The sequence below is a fragment of the Anolis carolinensis genome, chromosome 5 (genome assembly GCF_035594765.1).
Source record: "Anolis carolinensis isolate JA03-04 chromosome 5, rAnoCar3.1.pri, whole genome shotgun sequence".
Lineage (NCBI taxonomy): Eukaryota > Metazoa > Chordata > Lepidosauria > Squamata > Dactyloidae > Anolis > Anolis carolinensis.
This window is the reverse complement of record NC_085845.1, coordinates 167993374-168004719: the sequence shown is the minus strand read 5'-3', so window position 1 is coordinate 168004719 and position 11346 is coordinate 167993374. Positions and strand designations below refer to the sequence as shown.

Genomic DNA, 11346 nt, shown 5'->3' with positions numbered 1-11346 from the left:
AAAGTTGACCCTCTCCTAAAACATTAAACTTTATTAAACACATCACATAAAATAACATAATATAATAGAGATTAAAAACTTGGATGTAACATAATGCAATGTTATGAAATTTTTTTGTTTACTTGCCCTCCACAATACTTTTCCTTTCCATGATAATTCATTAGATATGTCCTAAAATTCATTAAGTAACTAACAAAAATTTGAGTAAGTCTTACCCTTCCCTCCCACGCCCTAAGGTAAATTGTGGAAAATATCAATAAAAACTGTTAAGAAACAAGACAAAGTTTAGCATTTAAATACCACACATCAAAAGGTATTCATGCATGCGTGCGTGCATTATTTTAGTCTCCATACACTTTCAATACACCAGTGTTATTATCTGAGTATAACAGATGAGAAACCAAAGTTGAATTAGATAACCAAGGCTTCCAGCAGTTTTTGATACCATCCACCATGGTATCCAATGGTTGCCTCATGGGGATAGGATTTAGAGGCAGTTTTATGGTAGGTTCCTTTCTTCCAGGAGGAGCAAACCCTAAGTGTGATTCTGGGAGATTCCTGTTCAACCCCCTGACCATTGGGCCACAAGCTGAAAAAGCCTGACCAAACGGCACTTACATCATATTAAAATGTTATCCTTCAGCCTACAGCACAGTCTTTTTCTTGCATTCTTATGTTAATTGGTTAGAGAATCTCCACATTTAATAGAAAAGCACAGTTGCTGGTAATACGCTGGAGGAATAATGTCCTTTATTATACCTTTAATGAGATAGTTTAGATAATGCTTCACATGCTACCTTAAAGAGTTGTCCTCTGCACATTCCCATTTCGGGATTCAGTAATTAATTGCAGTATAGTTATGTTCAGCATAGCTCTATTCAGATTTTGCGATATGAAATCCAAAAAGGTTTGAACTCCAGTTTCCTTAGAAACTGTGTAGCTCTACATGCACATATCTACAGTCAATCTATAGTCATTTAATTTAGTGAAGTCATTTCAGCTCAAGCCTCCCATTCCTAGATGTCTGCAACTCTGAATTCACCAATTTACAAGTAAGTGCTTCTGCTGGCATTAAATTAGATGCCATTGTGATGTAATCTGTCCCAAAGAATTAGATGTGGAACAGCTTTTTGGACTTCAACTCCACAATACAGTAACTTTACAAAACTTTGGATACAAGATATTTTTTCTCAATAACAGTTGTAGCGATGAAAAACACCTCATGTGAAGTTATAGATCCCTCACATCAAATATCTCTGGCTGACTCATTACCTACTACCTCATCAAACAGGTTTGAATCCGTGAGATGGGGTGAGCTCCCGTCTGTCAGCTCCAGCTTCCATGTGGGGACATGAGAGAAGCCTCCCACAGGATGGTAACACATCCGGGCATCCCCTGGGCTGATTCTTTCACACCAGAAGCGACTTACAGTATATTCCGAATTTGCTTCTGACATAATACAAACAATTAGATGGGCTGATTTGCCTGTTGTATGCTGCTTCACCTCCCTTTTTGGCATAGAGCCCTTCACATGATGTAAAGGGACTTCAGGCTGAAAAGGAATGTGAAGCAGTGCATGCTGCCGCTGTGGCAACATGGAAGCCTTTCTGTGTTGCCTGACCTTCAGTGGAGGAAGTCAGACGGCGATGCTACCCCCATGGGATGAGTAAGAAGGTAAGGCGGGTGATGTAAAGCGTGGAGCCCCCCCATCGGGATCCTATGCATTTGCCCTGATGTGGGGTGAATCCATGAGCCTTTCTGATAAGGTCACTAGATCAGATATATGTAACTAAATGAATGAAGGAATGAATTAACACATTACAGAAATGCAGTGATCAAGGCAAGACCATTTAACATGTTTTCCCCCTCCTCCTACCATCAAGGGTTTTCCCCCCACTTCGTTCCTGGTCAGAGTGAGTCTTATTCTTTGGGCTTCTCAGCACATATACATAAATCCTGTTGGTGGCAGTTGTTTTAAAGCTTTACAGGCATCAATAATCATTTGCTATTTGTTAAAAAAATCTCTATGTGTAGATAAAGGCCAAAGATCCTTGACTGCCAGCAGGTTCACAGGCAGAGTACCAAATGCAGGTTGGACCATTGACAAGATGCGGCTCTGAGTGGTTCATATTGTAATAGTGACTTCTGGCCAGTTTCCAAGGTGAGCAGAGGCAGACCTCTTTGGAATCATAAAAGCCACGATGGAATCAAGATTGGCCAGGGTCCTTCCAGTGAGCAAAGCCTCTAGACCAGCAGTGGGATGGATTCCCCCCCCCCCCCAAGGGGTGCATTAATGATTTGATCTTTAGCTGTGCTTGTTTATTTGTTTGGCTTTTTTTCAACCCCCTTGAGCAAATTTCATGTTCTCTGCCTTGGCTCTGTGAGACTTCAATTATGCTGAGTGTTTGTGAGACTCAGTGTGCAGGGAGAGGCTCCGATTCATTACTGCGAAATGCATTTGATCTCATCTCAGCTTCCTATTTGAAATGGAAATAGCTGCATTTGTCAGTTTGTCAGGTCCCCAAGTAATCATCCCACCAGCATTACCCAACAGGCATCCTTCCTCCTCTGCCACAGCTCTGGAAAGCTAATACCCAGCCCACACTACGTTCCCTCAACCTAACACAGCATTTCACTCCCCTTGGGTGATATTGCTCTAAAGAGTATCACTTTCTATTCCTTTTGACAACAATGACTTCTGTATTCTGATCACATCCAGGTTTTTATTCTTTCTATGTCTCCGCCCCCCCCCCCTTTAATCCTGTAGCCTTGTAGCTTTGGTACTCTCCACAAATCATGCACACCCTTCCTCCCCTGTATGATTACACATCCTCGGGCTACAGAAGAAGGAACTCTGTGTATTCCTGCCTAAGAAAACCCTGTGAAATTCATGGGGCTCACCATAAATCTGCAGGTGGCTTGAACATGCACATTCTAGCTCCAGAGGTGATAGAGTAAGAACAGCTTGGTTACTAAGGACATAGAAAAACAGTTTCGAGATTTGACCTGGGTCTTCTTTCTGCTGACAGGAGAAAGGGCTCAGAATGAGTAAACAAGCAGAAAGTGAATGTTATGGTGTGGGTGAAGACAATTATTATTATTTGCTTCATTTATAGGCCACCTTTTCTTTATTTATACCCTGCCTTGGGGGACTCAAGGTGGCTTACAACAAAACAATAAGAAGCCAAGTAAGATAACAAGTTTTCAGATAAGAATATTTAGTGTCTTGAATCTTTCTTCCTTCCATTTGTTTTGTTGCTATAAGTGGAGTCCTAGTATTCAATGTTGTCCATTCTGAGGTATGGACAGGAAGAGCATGCATTTCTATTCATTTTGTGGCAACATGGTGTGAACTAAATATATCCTAAAGGCATCAAAAACCATCTGATCTTGGAAACTAAGCAGGATCAGGCCTGGCTAGCACAATGATACTTTGACTTAAGAGTTTAATTTGTTCAGTGACTGAGATTTTAACTCAAAGTGCTCTTACCTTAAAGCAAAATTTCCCATTAAGTATATTGAAATGCTATTAATCCATTCTGCCCCCCCCCATTTTTTTTACATGTTTTAAATAGAAAAATGTACTTTATAAATAACATATAATGTATAAATGTACACTCACATGGAACAATAAAAAGAAAGATCACCTTTAAAATGGTAGAAGCACAAAGCTGTAGCAAGGAAGCACAAAGCAAAAAGGCAGAAGCACAATTTTCTTCATACTATACTCATTCCAGCCTCCCTCCCTCTCTTACTCTCTCTCTCCCTATCTCTCTTTATGAAGCCAAACATACCAGGAATAAAGCCACACAAAATCAGCTAACTCAAAGTTCCTCATAGTGGACAAGAGCAAAGAGACAGCCATCTCCCAAAGCAGATAAGAGCACTAAGGCACGCAAAATGCTGCTGGTATGTCAAAATGAAACCCAGGCCAAGCAATGGTTCTTAACTGAAAATGTTATTAAGTTGGGATGCTCTTAAGTCAAGATTCTACTGTAATTGGGTTGGAGATCACCAATGTAGGGTATATTTCAGAGGCAAGAGCTGGCAAAACTGTCTCTGTGTATTCCTTGTCTAAGAAAACACTATGAAACTCATGGGAACAGCATAACTTGATAGGAAACTTGAAGGTACAATCACCTTTAGAATATTTCCTAGGGGTGTGCCATTTTTTGTTATTCGTTGTAAGTCGTATCAAATTTGTTAACTTTGTACTTATGTCATAATATCTGACGGGCGGGCGTGGCCTGAGCCAAAAACGTAAGAATCAAAACTTACACAATACTTTTTTGTTTGCATTTTGTAAATCTCTGAAGCTTCCCAAGGTCAGTTTCATTTTCTGCACAAGGAAGCAATGCAAAGCCAAAAAGGCTGCCTTTCCTCTTTAAATTAATGGCCTCTCGCCATGAGGAGAGGGAAGCAGCAGGGAGAAAGATACTGAAAAAGCACAGAATTCTGGGAAATGTAATTTGGGAAGGCGAGGAGCCCTATGCCAGAGAATTCCAAAGGCCCTGCCCTAAACTACATTTCCCAGAATTCTGCTCAGCATCAGAATGCCCCAATCAGGGATAGGGGAGAGATATTTTCCTTCCATAGCAGCAGCCAGTCAGTGTTCTAATAAATTGTTGAATCTGCAAAGAGCAGGACTGACTGATATTTCTAGTAAGTAATTATCTGTGCTGGGCTGGGAAGAAATCCCTAATTGGAAGTTATAGTTGTTAATATGAGAAATATTCAATGAGATAGCTGTTGTGGCTTTTTGAAAAAAATGATTTTGTCAAAATTTAAGAAAATTCCTTAAAATCAGTAGATGTATGAATATTTCTGAAAGTTGGGGAGAATGATCCCCTGTTATCTTGTGTCATTGTTTAGAAAATTCAAGGAGATAGCTCTTGTAGTTTTCCTTTTTAAAAATGTTGTTTATTACTTTGAAAATTCCCCAAAACTTCATGGATAAGTGAAACATTCTGAAACTTGATGGGCTAACAGTAGTAAATGTATTCTACCATTGTAGCAAGTTTTACCCCAATAGCTGTAAAAATGAAAGGTGCCCCTGAAGTTTTCCCACTTACGCAATTACTATAACGAAAAGAAACAAAATTTTATTACTCTTGTTATAGTAACAAAAGTTTTACTAACTATACTTTAGAAACAAATCGCCAGTGCCCCCTAATTTTGTAATGACTTTTGAAACATTTTTTTATCTATCCGCACACACCTAGACTATTTTTCAATGTATGGGAGACTCCAGTGAGAGAAACAGAGTTACACTGAAATTCTTTGCACTTCTGAATTAACAAGAAACAATGATTTGGGAAGATTTTCTCCATCCAAACTTTAGGCATTTATGTTCTCGGTAAAAAAAAAAAAAAAAAGGGGGGGGGGGAGGAATCCACAGAAACGTGTTAAGTAATGCACATAAGTACCTAACCAATTTCTGAAAAAATATTTACCATGATGCATGGGAAATAAAGTAAAAACACACTAGTGAAACATGAATTGTTTGACAATATGAGAGTTTGATGCATCAAGGAAATGAAAAGGAATGGCCAAGTACAGGCCTGTAGCCAGGATTTTGTTTCGGGAGGGGCTAGGATCTTGGTTTGGTTCGGGGGGGGGGGGGGCTGAGTCTGAGCGGGAGAGGATCTACCCTAGCAAACTTTTTGTATTGTTATCCCAATACCCCCCATCATGCATATGGAATATATTGAGCATGGTGATCAGATCATGATATGAATAAACATAACAGTCTAAATCATAAATGTAAGGCCTTCTCGCGGACCACCCTGAGAATTTCGAGGGGGCTGAAGCCCCTCAAGCCCCCCCCCCCCAGCTACATGCCTGGCCAAGTATATTACAAAATTTTAATGAAACTGACACACCCCATTTTTTCTGCCTCCCCATGCTGGAAATGTACCATTCTGTAGTTCCCAAACATCCAAAGTGGGCCCTAAACCAGACGGCATTGCCTAGTCATTTCTGAAAACATTGTCCAGCAAATGGGTGAGGCTGTAGGTATCTTGCCTGTATAAAATGAGTTTAATCCACTGTTTTTGAGTAAGGCTCCCCTTTTTTTGTATTTTATTTTATATTATTTTACTCTGTCCTTTTAACTAGATCTTTCCTTCTCTTTGTGATAATCCTTCTAATTCTTCTCTATGTAGCTTCAGAGGTCACCCTTTGCAGCTGAGATTCCTGCGCTGCTCTAACTGTTGCTGACTGGAGGCTGAATATTAAGACGCCTGCCATCCAGAAATTACAGGGGATAGGATGGGCCAGTTATTGTATTTCACTATCTCTGGAGCAGGGGGAATTTGATTCATTTTAGAGTTAATCTATTACCCTTTGGTAAGCTTTCAAGATAGTCCCATACAGTAATTGCACAATATGAAGAGAATGGGAAAGGAGAGTTCAATTTATTCCATTAGCATTTTAAAAATACTTTAATTACAATAAAAATTGAACATGTTTAATGTGAAAAGGACCTTGACTTTATCTGGTCTCCCCATTCAGACTGCAGATTTCTACTCTTCTCTGATTTATTTTATATCACTCTTGCCAGCTGGGCATACACACACACACACACACACACACACACCTCTTGTTCTTTCTATTGGCTGCTTTCTCAAATGCCTATTCCCTCACAGGCATTTTTGTCTAGCACCTTGTAGGCTCCTGGAGAAAAAACTCAATCATTTCTATATTTGTTTTACAACTTTTAGGGTTTGAATGCACAGGGCTATGCATGGAAGTACAGTTCTCTCTTTTGAGCAGCACACAAGACTGCTCGGGCTATTAGTTGATGTGTTTTTCTTAGTCCAATTCTTCGTAAACAGTATATATTTCTAAAATGGGATCGAATGATTTTAAATGAAGTAAACCCCTGTGATTATTTTCTCAATAGTTTTTATTAAGCATTTCCAAATAAAATTAAAACATTTCACACTAAGGGATTGAGGGGCGAGAGGAAAGAAAAACACAGGGAATAAAAAAGAATATAGGGATAATAGAGTTATTCTTAGTTACACTTTTAGAGATGTCTGATATGTCGCAAAGAAAGATCGCAAAAAGTGAGGGTTGTTGGGATAGGGAGGGGTTCTTATACAAAATTATTATTGTTACAACAAAATGTTCATCTCTATTCTGTTAACACACATTATGTAAGATATCCCCTGTGATTTTGAAACAGATTATTTATAGCTGCTGCAAATGTAGCAACACTTAGTTCAAGATGTCTTAAAGAAGGGAGCAGTGATAGGGTTAAGATCCAAAGTTTCTTTATCTTTCATCCACTGCTCCTAACTTCTCTGAGTTGTAATGTGGAAGGAATATTCAAAAGTATTTTTAGAATTAATTAAATATATTTTTCAAGTCTTGGGAAAGCCTACGAGGAAAAATCCCAGACTGACAAGAACCTTTGCAAACTTTGCTTCTAGGGTTTTTGTGCAGATTTTTTTCTGCACAGAAAATGTTTTTATGTTGAAAATGTTGTTGTCTTTGCTCCTTAGTCAGAATTGCTAGCCACTGAAAACACATATTTTCACTTGTAGAAATGTACCTTCAGTTAAGGAGGATGAAAAGCAGTAGGGAGAGAGCAGAAAATTCATTTTGAATTTTGAACTTGAAGACAGATTTAGAAAGAGATAAAAGGAAAACAAAGCACAATGGGACACAGTGCACTGAATGCAGAGTAGTGGATCTGGTGGCATGTAGGGCTGCTTTTTGTTTCCACTTACATTCCGTTACCATTTAAAAAAATAAAAAGCATATTTTTCAAAGGTTATTAAATTTGAATGGCTATCTCAACTAAGTGAAGCTGCCCAATAAATTTTTCATTGTTTGGGGAAGATACCTTTTGATATGTGGGACTCAAATCTGCAGTAGTGATCATTTCATCAAGAAGCACCTGGGCAAAGCTAAGAAAGATTACTATTTTGACATTCAGCTGCTAGAACCCCCTGGGAGAGCAACTAGTTGTATTGGTTAGTGGATTCTGTCAGTTGTCGTTCAGAAAAGTAATATTCCCATGTTCATAGCCTAGGGTCACCATACCAGCATGAATTGATTTCATTAGTGCAACCAGCGGTTCTAGATTAAAACATGCACCTCTGTCTGCAACAGATCGAATAAAGTTAGGAAGAGGATGATTCATGCCAATACATCAGTTAAGCATGTCTATTTCACTTGTTTTGGTAGGCTTCAGGAACCTGGATTATAATCTAAATCAGTGTTTTTCAACCTTTGGTGCTCTAGATCAGGGTACCCAAACTATGGCCTGTGGGGTGGATGTGGCCCACCAAGGTAATTTACCTGGCCTTAAGTTAAACTTTAGACTTAGGGTCACCCTGAGTCTGAAATGACTTGAAGGTACACAACAACAACAATTCTAATTAATTTGACTATCTCATCAGCCAAAAGCAGGCCCACACATCCCATTGAAATACTGTTAAGTTTATGTTAGTTAAAATTGTTCTTTCATTTTTTTATACTACAAATAAGATGTGTGCATTGTGAATTGTGTATAGGAATTTGTTCATGTTTTTTCAAACTACAGTCCACCTCCTCCCCAACAGTCCACACTGCCATATAATCCAGTTCAATGTGGATTTTATACAGCTGTGTAGAAGGGGCCTCTGTTGGCCCCCTCTTTGCTCTTTTTACCCACAGGTCCTTCCTATTCAAACAAGTCTTCAGCGAACTGGTTGGGACAGAAAGTTGTAAAAAAAGGCATGTTGTTTTCCAGTACATAGTAATATGCTTAATGCATTTTAATTGTTTTGAATTTATGTTTTAATCAGATTGATGATTTAATGCTTTTTAAATTTTTGTATTCCATGTTATTTTAGCTATTTTGTTTTAACCGGTGTCATAAGTTGCCTGGGATCACATATTGGGATTTTGTGTGTGAGAAACTGCAAGTCGCTTCTGGTGTGAGAGAATTGGCCATCTGCAAGGATGTTGCCCAGGGGACTCCAGGATGTTTGATGTTTTACCATGCTGTGGGAGGCTTGTCTCATGTCCCCGCATGACATGTTGGGATAAAGGTCAGCTATAAATGAAGTAAATAACTACCAAGATAAAACAGTAAGTTTCCCCTAGCTCTGTCTGTGGTGGTGTGAATCTGTTATTTCCAGCTTGCATCATTTGTACATGGATTTGTCAATTTGTTCTGTCCTATTATCACGGTCAGCAGGGATTATTTAAAATGAGTATGTTATTTATTGATTAGTTACTTTTATATCCTGTCTTTTCTCCACTGAGCTGTCAGCGGAAATACAGTGACCTGTGATTGAATCCTACCATGGGTGCATAGTAGTGATAGTCATGCTTACTCCTTAAGACTGAACTGAAGAGGGTGAACTCATCTTTGGGAAATGATGGGACAAAGCTGGGCTGAAAAGATTCCTACATAACTGAGCCCCATCCGGACATATCAGTGTACTAAATGATGAGGCAAGCACAAAGAAATATTAAGAAGGCTGCTGTTGCTGAGTATTCTCAGACCACCTGCAGTCTATCCTATACAGATTTCCTCATGAGTAAACTTCACTGTATCCATGGGGAATACTTGTACTCCCACAAGTCTTTATAATTATTTGCATGATATTGGATGGGGAAAGCAATTTGCAACTTTCTCCAGGTAGGCAAAGTTAATAATAACAACCTGCTAATCAATGTTGTTATAATTTACATTTATACCCTACTTTTTCTGCAAGAAGCCTGGGTAACATACAAGGAAGTCTTTTTTCCTAAGTTGTCCTCACAATCTTGTGAGGTAACCCAGGCTGAGAGGAAGTGGCAGATCAAAGTTCATCCAGTGTTTTTCATGGCTCAGTAGGAATAACCTCAATCAAAACTTCTGGCTGTTAAAATACACTGGCTTGTAGGAACCGCGCATGTAATCTTTCATTTATAGATGTAATTTTAAATAAATTATCTCAATATAAAATAGCTAACTCTAAACATATTTGAGCTTACAATTCACTAACATGAACAAGAACTGCATTGGAACATGCAACACAAACCATGGATTTCTGTTCTATATATTTTGGTGGGAGGTTCAAATTAGATCATTTTATATCACAGCAGCAAAGACCTGAATTAACTAAGCCAGTGGTTCTCAACCTGTGGGTCCCCAGATGTTTTGGCCTTCAACTCCCAGGAATCCTAACAGCTGGTAAACTGGCTGAGATTTCTGGGAGTTGTAGGTCAAAAACACCTGGGGACCTCAGGCTGAGAAGCACTGCACTAAGCATATCATTATCTATGAGGGTTGAATGAAAAGTAATTCCTCCACCTTTGTTACTTGGGTGTGGATGGGAATATTTTAATAAATCAAATGCAGAAATAATCCTTAGAATGTGCTCTTTAACTACCACTATTCACTTTTCCACATAATCACGAGACAATTGGATACATTTCTGCCAACAATGAACAAGTTTTCTGAAGCTGTTACGGAAGAAGTCGACACTCTGTTTCCACAACCAGCCTCTCACAGTACTCATCGTGCACAGATCTTCCGATAGCCAAGCAAAGCAATAATGTGACCCACAAGTCCTTGTGAAATGCCGATTATGCTTGAAATTTCTCTCTGAGTGATACGACGATTGTCCTGAATCAATCTGTCAAACTTTTGCTTGTGAAACTCGGTGGTTACTGTCACAGGACATCCAACTCTTTGTTTTTCAAGTCAGATGTTCCCACCTCAATATCTTTAAACGTACTCGCCCAACGATGAACAGTACTCACATCAACACAATCATCATAAACAGGTTGCATTCTTTGATGAATCTCCTTTAGGGTGACACCTTCTGCTGTCAAGAATTCAATGACTGCACGTTGCTTAAGTCGCATTGACCGACCGTCTGCGCAGGGTTCCATACTTTGCACTTCAACAACACAACCATTCAATGCTAAGGCTTCCCACCAAATGGAACTGTAGAGGAGAGTCTCCTGAACAAGTCAGTACCTTTACATGACCTGTACGAAGACTTGAGGATTCTGGATGAATGGATTTTAATCTTGGACATTCTTAAAATTGTATATAATGTGATTTTATTTTGTAATGGTATCTGTTTTATATGAACTGTTGTTTTGTAGATTGTTTTATATGAATTGTTGTTTTTACATTATTTTTAGGCATTGAATTTTTGCCTATTTACTGTAAGCCGCTTTGAGTCTCCTTGGAGAGAAAGGCGGGGTAAAAGTGATGTAAATAAATAAATAAATAAATACCTGCCGCATACCAGTACTGCCGCCTGTTGAGGAGTTACGAAGGTGGAGGCATTACTTTTCATTCAACCTTCATACTACGTTCATTCAGTAGTTAAAAATTGATTTAATAGG

General features: G+C 38.9%; 1 long non-coding RNA gene across 1 annotated transcript in view; it reads left to right on the top strand.

The window, feature by feature from the left end:
- Positions 1-1536: 1536 nt before the first annotated feature.
- The window catches only part of LOC103280448 (uncharacterized), a 200854-nt gene continuing 191044 nt past the window's right edge, over positions 1537-11346 (top strand). The window contains exon 1 of the long non-coding RNA XR_010006821.1: positions 1537-1674. This is a non-coding gene — a long non-coding RNA (uncharacterized LOC103280448). The remainder of the gene's footprint in view (positions 1675-11346) is intronic.